This window comes from Neoarius graeffei, chromosome 5 (assembly GCF_027579695.1).
Source record: "Neoarius graeffei isolate fNeoGra1 chromosome 5, fNeoGra1.pri, whole genome shotgun sequence".
Taxonomy (NCBI): Eukaryota; Metazoa; Chordata; class Actinopteri; order Siluriformes; family Ariidae; genus Neoarius; species Neoarius graeffei.
The window spans coordinates 56,061,703-56,074,235 of NC_083573.1; the positions used below are offsets into that span (position 1 = coordinate 56,061,703).

The following is a 12,533-nucleotide window of genomic DNA, read 5'->3' on the forward strand; positions in this document are numbered from 1 at the left end:
AAATAAAATACAAAACATTATCTCTTTTAAATTTCTCTACAAACTCTAAGTCAGTGTTAGTGTTTGGCATCTGAAACTGTTTCTGCTGTGTGTAATGATACGGCTTTGAAGCCAAGAATAACAACACAGATGTTTTTGGCTTAACGAAGGAGGAAGAGAGGATGGGAGGTGGGGATTGCTCAGACAGTCACTGAGCTACTGACATCAGGAGGCTGGTGATGTCATAGTGATGTCAATAGCTTTAATTGTAATTGCACTCATAGCTAGTCAGTGTGTGCTGAAGGCAGACAGAGAAACACATGGCTATAATTAGAGAGGAGACAGAATCAGGTATGTTTTTATTGATTATTACTGTATATTCTAAATGGTACTACATTGCATATATATATATATATATATATATATATATATATATATATATATATATATATATATAAAATAGTATGGTGTTACATAGCATAGTGTTACAGCAAACAGCATAATGTTTTGGGCTACTTTCAGTTTTTAGCTGAATGAGTTTCTTTTAAATGTTGATAGATTGAGGGTATTCTGAAAATAAATGGTAACTCACCAAGTATTGATAGGACGTGTGTGACATTTTAAAATGTCCAGTTTTGTGAAGACAACTGTTAAAAAGTGTACAATTTTCAGCTTGTTTTGAAACATTAAATTGTTATATAATCTATGTTATATATTAGCAATGAAATACAAAGTCTCTATTCGAAACCTCTGCAATAAATTAAATAATAGCAAGTGCTTTCTTGCATATACGGTTCTGTCTCCAGCACTCCTTTTTCTTTTTTACTCTCTTGATATGTTCACCCTCTCCTTCACTCTCTCACACACACACACACACACACACACACACACACACACACACACACACACACACACACACACACACACACACACACACACACACACAGCCTGTCATTTTATGAAGAACATGGAAAGAAAATGGAAAGTCTGAGACTGAGTGTGCTTATAACTGAGCCTCCTTCCATAAATGTTGAATAAATGTCTCCTAAAAATACTAAAATAAAAAAGTCAACAATTATAAGAATTACTTTGTTAAAACAACAACCCATTTTTAAAACCATGTATTATTAGTTTTAGATTATTTGGTGCATCTGCAGTACATGTCCTGTGTATGAGCTGTTACTATGGAAATATCAGAACAAGGGCATAAATTTTAACGTCTATGTTATAGCCAGAATGTCCTGTGCTGCTATATCAAAATAATGCACACCTTCTGACCAATCAGAATCAAGCATTCAACCATGCTGGGTTATAAATTGCTTTCACAAATGTACACAGTTCTGCAGAGGACTTGTTTATAATGGACACATTTAGCTATCTAAATTTGTCAAGCTGATACAACCCCTGGCAAAAAATATCGAATCACTACTCTTGGAGGATGTTCATTCAGCTGTTTTATTGTGTAGCAAAAAAAAAAAAAAAAAAAGATATGACACAAAATTATTTTATTTAACAGCTGAACATTTTGGCTTTGTAAAATATACCTCAGAAAAAATTAAATGAAATTGTTGTAATTAATGGCTTTTTTAGATCAGTAAAGGAAAAAATGATGGAACCACCCTATAACTTGCATTTCTAAAACAAATACCTGCACAAATCTAAATATGCAAATTAGTCTGCAGTTAAAAGAGAATGCTTGTAGACCTTAATGAACTGTTACACCTGGCTGATTGACAGGAAACATGGCCCCAACAAGAGAGCTGTCAGTTGAAACAATGGAAAGGATTATAAAACTCCTTAAAGAAGGTAATTCAACATGGAGTGTGGCAAAAGATGTTGGTTGTTCCCAGTCAGCTGTGTCTAAAATTTGGAGGAAGTACAAACAAAATGAGAAGGTTGTAAAAGGGAAACATACAGGTACAACAAGGAAGACATCAAAGCATCAGGACAGGAAACTCAAAGCAATATGCCTTGAAAACAGAAAATGCACAACAAAAGAAATGAAAAACTAATGGGGAGAAACAGGAGTCAATGTTTGTGACTGAACTGTAAGAAATCGGCTGAAGGAAATGGGATTTACAGACAGAAAAGCCAAACGTAAACCATCATTAACACCTAAAGGGAAGAAAACAAGGTTACAGTGGGCTAAAGAGAAGCAGTCATGGACTGTGGATGGTTGGATGAAAGTGATATTCAGTGATGAATCACGAACATGCATTGGCCAAGGATATGATGCTGGAACTTTTGTTTGGTGCCTTTCCAGTGAAACATATAAAGATGACTGCCTGAAGAAAACAAGCAAATTTCCACAGTCATTGATAATATGGGGTTGCATGTCAGGTAAAGGACCTGGGGAGATGACAGTCATTACCTCTACAGTAAATGCACAGGTGGACATTAAAATTTTGGACACTTTTCTCATTCCATCAATTGAAAGGACTTTTGGTGATGATGAAGTTCAAGTTTCAAGTTTATTTGTATAGCGCTTTTAACAATAAACATTGTTGCAAAGCAGCTTTACAGAATTTGAATGACTTAAAACATGAGCTAATTTTATCCCTAATCTATCCTCAATGAGCAAGCCTGTGGTGACGGTGGCAAGGAAAAACTCCCTCAGACAACATGAGGAAGAAACCTCGAGAGGAACCAGACTCAAAAGGGAACCCAGCCTCATTTGGGCAACAACAGACAACATGATTATAACATTAACAGTTTTAACATGAAGTCAGTTTCGTTGATGTTATAAACTCTTCATTGAAGTGCAAAACTGTTCATGACAACTGCAGTCCTAAAGTTAGCAAGTCAACTGTAGTCCTCAACCATAAAAGCATTACTGTAAGTGTCCAGAGCGTCCTCCAAGTGTGACTTTCAACTGTCCACATGGGGCCGTCCTCCACAGGAGCGATGCGATGAGACTCCAACCAGACATAGGGCATCAGGATGGATCAGGCAGAAGCAGAAGAGGAGCAGAAGAGGTCAGCATCTCGATCCCAGGACTCAGAGGGACAGATTTGGGGGGGGGAGAAAACACAGGTTGTTAGGTATGCCCAGTGTCACCTGAATAAGTAGGAACAGTATACTGTACATATTCCACTGAGTACAAGTAGGGACTCCGGCAACTAACTATGACAGCATAACTAAAAGGGGAGAGCATGAGGGAGCCCAGGGACATAAAGCAGCCAGCCACTATACCGTCAGCAAACTCGAGTGAGCAAGCGAGTGGGGGACTGACAGCATCCATACATCCCAGTTTACCAAAACACTATGTCTGACGACCCTCCAGATCTACTCCTTTACCTCATAAACACCATTAACAAAAGGGTTTTCAGCCTAGACTTAAATGCTGAGACTGTGTCTGATTCCTGAACATTACTTGGAAAGCCGTTCCATAACTGTGGGGCTTTGGAAGAAAAGGCTCTGCCCCCTGATGTAGCCTTCACTATACGAGGTACGGTACCAGCAGATAGCCTGCACCTTTTGATCTAAGTAGGCGTGGCGGGTCACAGAGGACAAGAAGTTCACTCAGGTACTGTGGTGTGAGACCATTCAGTGCTTTAAAGGTCAATAGGAGTATTTTATAATCAATACGAAATTTGATTTGGAGCCAATGCAGTGTGGATAAGACAGGGGTGATGTGGTCATATTTTCTAGTTCTAGTAAGGACTCTTGCTGCTGCATTTTGAACTAACTGGAGCTTGTTTATGCACTTATTGGAACATCCAGACAGTAAGGCATTACAATAATCCAACCTGGAGGTAATGAAAGCATGAACTAGTTTTTACGCGTCATGTAGTGACATTAAATTTCTTATCTTAGCAATATTTATGAGATGAAAGAAAGCTATCCGGGCAATGTTATCAATGTGAGTTTCAAATGAAAGACTGGGGTCAATAATCACTCCGAGGTCTTTTACTGCTGCACGTGAAGAAACAGAAAGGCCATCAAGAGTTACTGTGTAATCAGAAAACTTACTTCTAGCTGCATGTGGTCCAAGTACAAGTACTTCAGTCTTGTCAGAGTTAAGCAGAAGGAAGTTAATAAGCATCCAGTGTCTAATGTCCTTTACACATTCCTCAATTCTATTAAGCTGGTGTCTCTCATCAGGTTTTGCAGAAACGTACAACTGTGTGTCGTCAGCATAACAGTGGAAACTAATACAATGTTTACAAATAATATCACCCAGAGATAACACACACACACACATATATATATATATATATATATATATATATATATATATAAAAGCAGTGGACCCAAGACAGAACCTTGTGGAACACCAAACTTTACCTCAGTATATCTAGAAAAATCACCATTTACATCAACATACTGATAGCGATCAGTTAAATAAGACCTGAGCCAGGAGAGGGCCGTCCCCTTAACTCCCACAACATTTTCTAGTCTATCCAGAAGAATGGAATGATCAATGGTATCAAGTGCTGCACTAAGGTCAAGCAACACAAGCAGCAAGACACAGCCCTGATCAGATGCCAACAGTAGGCCGTTTACTACTTTAACCAGAGCTGTCTCTGTGCTATGATGAGGTCTGAATCCTGATTGATACATTTCATGGATGTTATTCCTATGTAAATATGAGCATAACTGCTGTGCCACAGCTTTTTCAAGGATCTTGGAGATAAAGGGGAGGTTTGATATTGGCCGATAATTGGACAGCTGACAGGGATCAAGGTCAGGTTTCTTAATCAGGGGTTTGATAACTGCTAGTTTAAAGGATTTGGGTACATAGCCGATCCTAAGAGAAGAATTTATTATTTTTAGAAGTGGTTCAATTAATTCAGGTATTATCTGTTTGAATAGATGTGTAGGTAAGGGATCTAGTACACAAGTTGAGCCTTTTGATGCCGAGATTAATAAAAGTAATTAAATTTCTCTAAGGGGAGTAAAACATTCTAATTGCTGACTTGATACAGTTATATTGTTAACTCCAGGGTCACTTACATTGTCTGACCTTAAATTAGTAGTTTGAATTTTTTGTCGGATATTCTCAATTTTGTCATTAAAAAAATTCATGAAGTCGTTACTACATACTACAGGTGTGCATGTGTCTATAGTGGACTTATTCCTGGTTAATTTTGCTACAGTATTAAATAGGAATCTAGGATTATTTTTGTTCTCTTCTATTAGGGAGGAGAGATATGTTGATCTAGCAGCACTAAGAGCTTTTCTATACTTCAGGAAGCTCTCCTTCCATGCTAATTTGAACACTACCGATTTTGTTTGATGCCATTTATGCTCCAATTTTCGAGTGGTCTGTTTTAAAGTGCGAGTGTCATCATTATACCAGGGTGCTAATTTTTTTGTCTCTGACCATTTTCCTTTTAAGAGGAGCTACATTATGTAAAGTATGGCGGAACGTTGACTCTAAGCATTCAGTTGCCTGATCAAGTTCTGCAGGGGCTGACAGTGACCCAATCAAAGTTGATAACTCTGGGAGATCATTTATAAAACTCTGTGCAGTAGTTGACGTGAATGTACATTTAATACAGTAGCGTGGTGAGGTGCATATATTATTACTCAGACATATTTTGAATGAGATGAGATAATGATCTGAGATAACTTCAGACTGTGGAAGTGTGACTATATGCATGCTATGTTTAACCCGAATGTTAGTATTAGATCGAAGGTGTGACCACCATTATGGGTCGGTCCTATGACATTCTGATTAATCCCTACTGAATCTAAAATGGACACAAACACTATTTTCAAAGGGTCTTCTGGATTATCGAAGTGAATATTAAAATCTCCGACAACTAAAGCTTTGTCTAAGGAAATAACCAGATCTGAGATAAAATCTGCAAATTCAGAAAGAAACTCAGAATATGGCCCCGGGGGCCTGTAAATAATAAGTAATGGAATTAACTGGGTAGACCTATTTTTCGAGGCTACATACATTATATGAGTATGAAGAACTTCAAATGTATTAAATTTATAACCAGGTTTTTGTGTTACACCTAGATAATCATTATACTGTAAATAACCGCGATGCCTCCTCCTCTGCCAGTTAGACGAGGCTGGTGTAGATAACTGTATCCAGGAGGACTAGCTTCATTTAATGCTATGTATTCATTTGGCTTAATCCATGTTTCAGTTAAACAAAGTACATTAAACTCCTGATCAGTAATGAGTTCATTAACCATTAGCGCTTTAGATGTAAGAGATCTAATATTTAATAGCCCCACCTTTAGATCAAAGGTGCTGGCAGCAGCTGTACAGTCAGTATGATCTAATCAATATAAAATTAGGTTACTGGAACAAACTCTCTGAATATTTCTACTTTTATGTTGAGCTCGGTGAACAGACACAGTCTCGATGTAGTGGACCCTGAGTGACGACTCTGTGCAGCTAGCAGACAGTTGGTTTAGCCTGTTCGTCTGCTCCCTGGCCTTGGCTCTGGATTGTCAGAAATTAACTAGACCTGTTCTGAGACTATGACCTACGGTATGCTGCAGGAAATGAGAGCAGCACCTTCCCGAGTGGGATGGATACCATCCTGCCCTAACAGGCCAGCAGTGCCCTCAAAATTAGCCCAATTATCTATAAAGCCCACACTGTTTTCAGAGCACCACCTCGACAACCAGCAGTTCAATGACCATAACCTGCTGTAAGCTACATCGCCATGCCGTATTGGGATGGGGCCATAGCATACTAGGATTCACGTACCTTAATCGAAGATCTGTTGATATTAAAGCAGATCTGATGTGGATGGCCTCCACTTGTGGTCTTTACGCAGGAGGAGAAAAAAGAAAGCTTCTGGTCTCGGCATTCTTCCGAAAAAAAGAGAGAAAAAAATGGAAAAAGGAAAGCATTTTTCCATAATTTTTCAGGATGATAATGCATCTTGCCACAGAGCAAAGAGCACTAAAACTTTTTTCAGGAAAGGCATATCAACTCAATGACATGGCCAGCAAACAGTCCGGATCGCAATCCAATTGAAAATTTATGGTGGAAATTGAAAAAAAAAAAAAAAAAGGTCCATGACAAGGCTCCATCCTGCAAAGCTGATCTGTCAACTGCTATACGAGAAAGTTGGAACCTGACTGATAAAGAATATTGTTCTTCATTAGTGAAGTCCATGCCTCAAAGAATTCAAGCTGTCATAAAAGCCAAAGGAGGTGCAACAAAGTACTAACTGTGATGTTTTTTTGGTTCATGATACCATAATTTTTTCCTCATCATTGAGTGATTCCATAATTTTTTCCTCTACTTGATCTTAAAAAAACGTGCCATTAATTACAACAATTTCATTAAAGTTTTTGAGGTACTGTATATTTTATAAAGCCAGAATGTTCAGCTGTTAAATAAAATTATTTTGTGTCATATCTATGATTTTTTTTTTTTTTGCTATAAAGTAAAAGAGCTGAACATCCTCCAAGAGTAGTGATTCCATATTTTTTGCCAGGGGTTGTAAAAGAATTTAGAGCATCTGCTTGGGACACACCCTACCATAGATTGGCAACCTACCCAGGGTGTATCGTGCCTCTCACTCAAAGTCAGTTGGGATTGGCTGCAGCTTCCCCTGTGACCGTGATAGCTAAGCAGTGTACATAATGGATGGATGGATGTTTGGGACGCACCTCGGCTTTCAGCGTTTATTGTCCTTGATGTTGAAATTGTAAATGTAACATGCCTACAAACAACAAAATTGTAGGCAACAAGAGACTTATATGCTGACATTCATTCACTTACATCCCCGATTCCAAAAAAGTTGGGACAAAGTACAAATTTTAAATAAAAATGGAATGCAATGATGTGGAAGTTTCAAAATTCCATATTTTATTCAGAATAGAACATAGATGACATATCAAATGTTTAAACTGAGAAAATGTATCATTTAAAGAGAAAAATTAGGTGATTTTAAATTTCATGACAACACCACATCTCAAAAAAGTTGGGACAAGGCCATGTTTACCACTGTGAGACATCTCCTTTTCTCTTTACAACAGTCTGTAAACATCTGGGGACTGAGGAGACAAGTTGCTCAAGTTTAGGGATAGGAATGTTAACCCATTCTTGTCTAATGTAGGATTCTAGTTGCTCAACTGTCTTAGGTCTTTTTTATCGTATCTTCCGTTTTATGATGTGCCAAATGTTTTCTATGGGTGAAAGATCTGGACTGCAGGCTGGCCACTTCAGTACCCGGACCCTTCTTCTACACAGCCATGATGCTGTAATTGATGCAGTATGTGGTTTGGCATTGTCATGTTGGAAAATGCAAGGTCTTCCCTGAAAGAGACGTCGTCTGGATGGGAGCATATGTTGCTCTAGAACCTGGATATACCTTTCAGCATTGATGGTGTCTTTCCAGATGTGTAAGCTGCCCATGCCACACGCACTAATGCAACCCCATACCATCAGAGATGCAGGCTTCTGAACTGAGCGCTGATAACAACTTGGGTCGTCCTTCTCCTCTTTAGTCCGAATGACATGGCGTTCCCGATTTCCATAAAGAACTTCAAATTTTGATTCGTCTGACCACAGAACAGTTTTCCACTTTGCCACAGTCCATTTTAAATGAGCCTTGGCCCAGAGAAGACGTCTGCGCTTCTGGATCGTGTTTAGATACGGCTTCTTCTTTAAACTATAGAGTTTTAGCTGGCAACAGCGGATGGCATGGTGAATTGTGTTCACAGATAATGTTCTCTGGAAATATTCCTGAGCCCATTTTGTGATTTCCAATACAGAAGCATGCCTGTATGTGATGCAGTGCCGTCTAAGGGCCCGAAGATCACAGGCACCCAGTATGGTTTTCCGGCCTTGACCCTTACGCACAGAGATTCTTCCAGATTCTCTGAATCTTTTGATGATATTATGCACTGTAGATGATATGTTCAAACTCTTTGCAATTTTACACTGTCGAACTCTATTCTGATATAGCTCCACTATTTGTCGGCGCAGAATTAGGGGGATTGGTGATCCTCTTCCCATCTTTACTTCTGAGAGCCGCTGCCACTCCAAGATGCTCTTTTTATACCCAGTCATGTTAATCACCTATTGCCAATTGACCTAAGGAGTTGCAATTTGGTCCTCCAGCTGTTCCTTTTTTGTACCTTTAACTTTTCCAGCCTCTTATTGCCCCTGTCCCAACTTTTTTGAGATGTGTTGCTGTCATGAAATTTCAAATGAGCCAATATTTGGCATGAAATTTCAAAATGTCTCACTTTCGACATTTGATATGTTGTCTATGTTCTATTGTGAATACAATATCAGTTTTTGAGATTTGTAAATTATTGCATTCCGTTTTTATTTACAATTTGTACTTTGTCCCAACTTTTTTGGAATCTGGGTTGTATATGCTGTCAAGAGGCAGCATATGAGGAAAATGACAAAGACTTCAAGGTGTTGACTTGGCCTCTGAATTCCCTGGATCTCAAGCTGATTGAGTATCTGTGGTATACGCTGAACAAATAAGTCCAATCAACGGAGGCCCCAACATTAACATGTTAATGTTAAAGGGTACTGGTGCAGCATTTAAACATGATTGATATCAATAGTATAAGCCCTAATTATAATAATGCACACAAAATCAGCCACCTTATTACTGATCATAAGCTTAAAAGTCAAAAAGCACGTAAAGTTTTACATACTTGCCAACCCTCCCGATTTCGGCGGAAGGCTCCCGATTTTAGCCTCCGTCTCCCACCTCCTGATTGTATTTGTTAAAAACTGGATAATCTCCTGGTTTTGGGAAATCCCTACCACCAAGTTAAAAACACTCCCAATTATGTCCAATCAGAATTGTATGAGAAACACTGCTGACGTCAACTGATTTTTAACCAAATCAATGAACAGAACGACAGTCACTTCCGTAATGTAAGATTCACCCAGGCTGTCCGACATTTTTTACAAGCAGTCATTCATCATGGCCACTAAACCCAATACCAAATGGCAAAAATATGAATGCAAATACCAGGTTGCATGGGAGAATGAATTTCGATGGATAAGCAAATGTTCGACCAGCCAGTTACACATTTTAAGGTAAAGATACCTTAAATCAGACTATAATGGACATTTGAGTGTGAAATTAAACTAGTCTTCTATACCATTTCAGAAACAAACTGTACAACTTCTAAAGTGTTTAGTGAAATTTTGCATGACAGAGAATTTGTTTGGTGATTGTATTTGAGTAGTGTGGTAGTGTCTTAGTGCTATTTTGAATTTATGTTTGAAAGTTTTAAGTGAAAGTTTACAAGTGAATTATCTGGAAAGTGATTGATTTTGATAGAGTTTTGAGGTTTTAAGTGAAAGATTACTAGTGAGTGTATTTTGGTAGTACTAAAATTTTGCATCCGAGTGAATTTCTTTGTGGAGTATATTTTGATATGGTAGTATTTATAGTGCCATTTTTTAATTTTGTTTGAAAACTTTCAGTCAAAGTTTGCAAATGAGCAAATTCCTTTGATGCATTCTGATAGGGTTTTGATCGTATTTCTAGTGCTTTTTAAAAATTCTGTTGGAAAGTGTTTAGTGAGAGAGATGCATTTTAGTAGTACTAAGACAGTGCAGTATTTATTTAATTGAGTTGTTACTATTTTGGTTAAATATTAATAAAATTTTACTTAATTTAACCAAAATAGTAACAACTCAATAGTTGTTCTCTGTATTTTTACATGAGCTTACAGAAGGAAAACACATTTGATGCAATCCAATAATACTTTCATTCACTGTGACTATTTTAAGAAATTATAAACATTCTTCTAAAGCATCACTTGTGTTATTTTCTGTGGGTCTCTGTATGTATACAATATTCAGGCATGAGATTTTTCAGCTAAAAATCTGATTTAAGACTTCCCTTTCATTGTTATTATATTAAAATTCAAGACAAGAGTATTATTTCAGATTTTTCATTCTGAGCTCTCTCATGCCTGATACATGAATCCCATAACCTATAGTAATTGATAGAACAATATCAACAATCCAAAAACTCTTCAATTGTATAAATTTCAAATGGTTTGCAATTAATTGGGATCCACTGTTTTTATCATTTCAACCACGCAACATACCCTCGTCCAATTGAAAATGTCGTTCACGCACTTTTCTCCCCCATGAGAATTTTGAAAAGTTGGCAAGTATGGTTTTATTGTACATGGGCAACCAATATGGTGTCCAGGATGTGATGTAAATTAATTGACAGCCAGGTACCAGAAGTTATGTGTAGCTGATTTAAACATACTTGTTAGCCTGGATTTAGTCAGATAAAAAATATATATATATTTTCAAGTCATTATGAACAGCAGAGAAACTGGATATCTGTATGAACCTCCAAAAAAGGACTATCCGCATCTGGTACATGATTTCAGCAGCGAATCATCAGATGATTCGAATAATGATGAAATCGGTGGTGTTTTGCAAGCGAAAGGTTGAGAAGGCCTAGCATAGACTGATAAAATCGACAAACAGGGTTATCATACTCCATATCTTTCGTAACCTACCAGCTGGTCTTGAGAACATATCTGTCAATTTGGCACATTTTGCTGCCACCTCCTTCCTTTTTTTAAGCTTCGCCCTTTCGGTTCCACCTGGCCTCTTTCTGCCCTCCATCACTGACGCGCGCTGTTTCACGCCAATGTTGTTTAAGTTCCCCGCAATACAGAGGAGGAGTCTTGGACCAAACCAACTGCAATAGAGGGGAGGGGAGAATTTCCTTATTTGGTAGCGCCTATTTAATCTGCTGCGATGCTGTCGGCGTCTGGGCTGCCATGTGAAAATGCAGAGTGCAGTTGAATTGATGATTAATGCAAGAATAAGATCAGTGACCAAAATTAGTGAAAATTATTTTCCCCATGCTCCAAGCAGGCCACCATTGATGGTTTGGGCCGGGGATGGTCCCTGCTAAATATAGGGCCACCCCGGCATTGGTTGCACTGTTTGCCCACGCAGTCTTTCACAGAGTGGTAAACCCCTCCCCATCTTTACTTCTGAGAGACTCCGCTTCTCTGGGATGCTCTTTTTATACCCAATCATGTTACTGACCTGTTGCCAATTAACCAAATTAGGTTTTTTTTTAGCATTACACAATTTTTTCAGTCATCTGTTGCCCCTGTCCCAGCTTTTCTGAAACATGTTGCTGACATCAAATTCAAAATGAGCATATGTTTTTCAAAACCAATAAAATTTCTCAGTTTCAACATTTGATATGTTGTTCTTGTACTATTTTCAATGAAATATAGGGTTTTCCATGATTTACAAATCTTCACATTCTCTTTTTATGTACAGTTTACACAGCGTCCCAACTTTTTTGGAATTGGGTTTATATGAGAGAGAGAAAATTCAGTGTGTGCGTATCTATGTGTGTATGTCCATATTAGCTATAAAGCCTTTTTTTTTTTAAATTTATTGCATGTGTGAAAACAGGTATAGACATGCAATGTGCCACAATAATTTATATGGTCTAAATGCAGGCTAGTCACAACTCAAAGCTGAGTGTGATTTTATAGTGGAGTGAAGCACAAAGCACCAGATAATGACATTTTCACCTTTAAACAAAGCCTTCAAGGTTTGATGAAACCTCTCCAATGCCCCCTGACTTTGAGCATGAT

At 38.0% G+C, this 12,533-nt stretch overlaps 1 protein-coding gene across 1 annotated transcript in view; it reads left to right on the forward strand.

Moving 5' to 3' along the window:
• Positions 1–12,533, forward strand: part of LOC132886269 (cAMP-responsive element modulator-like) — a 32,017-nt gene that overhangs the window by 934 nt on the left and 18,550 nt on the right. The gene's annotated exons all lie outside the window — the stretch shown is intronic.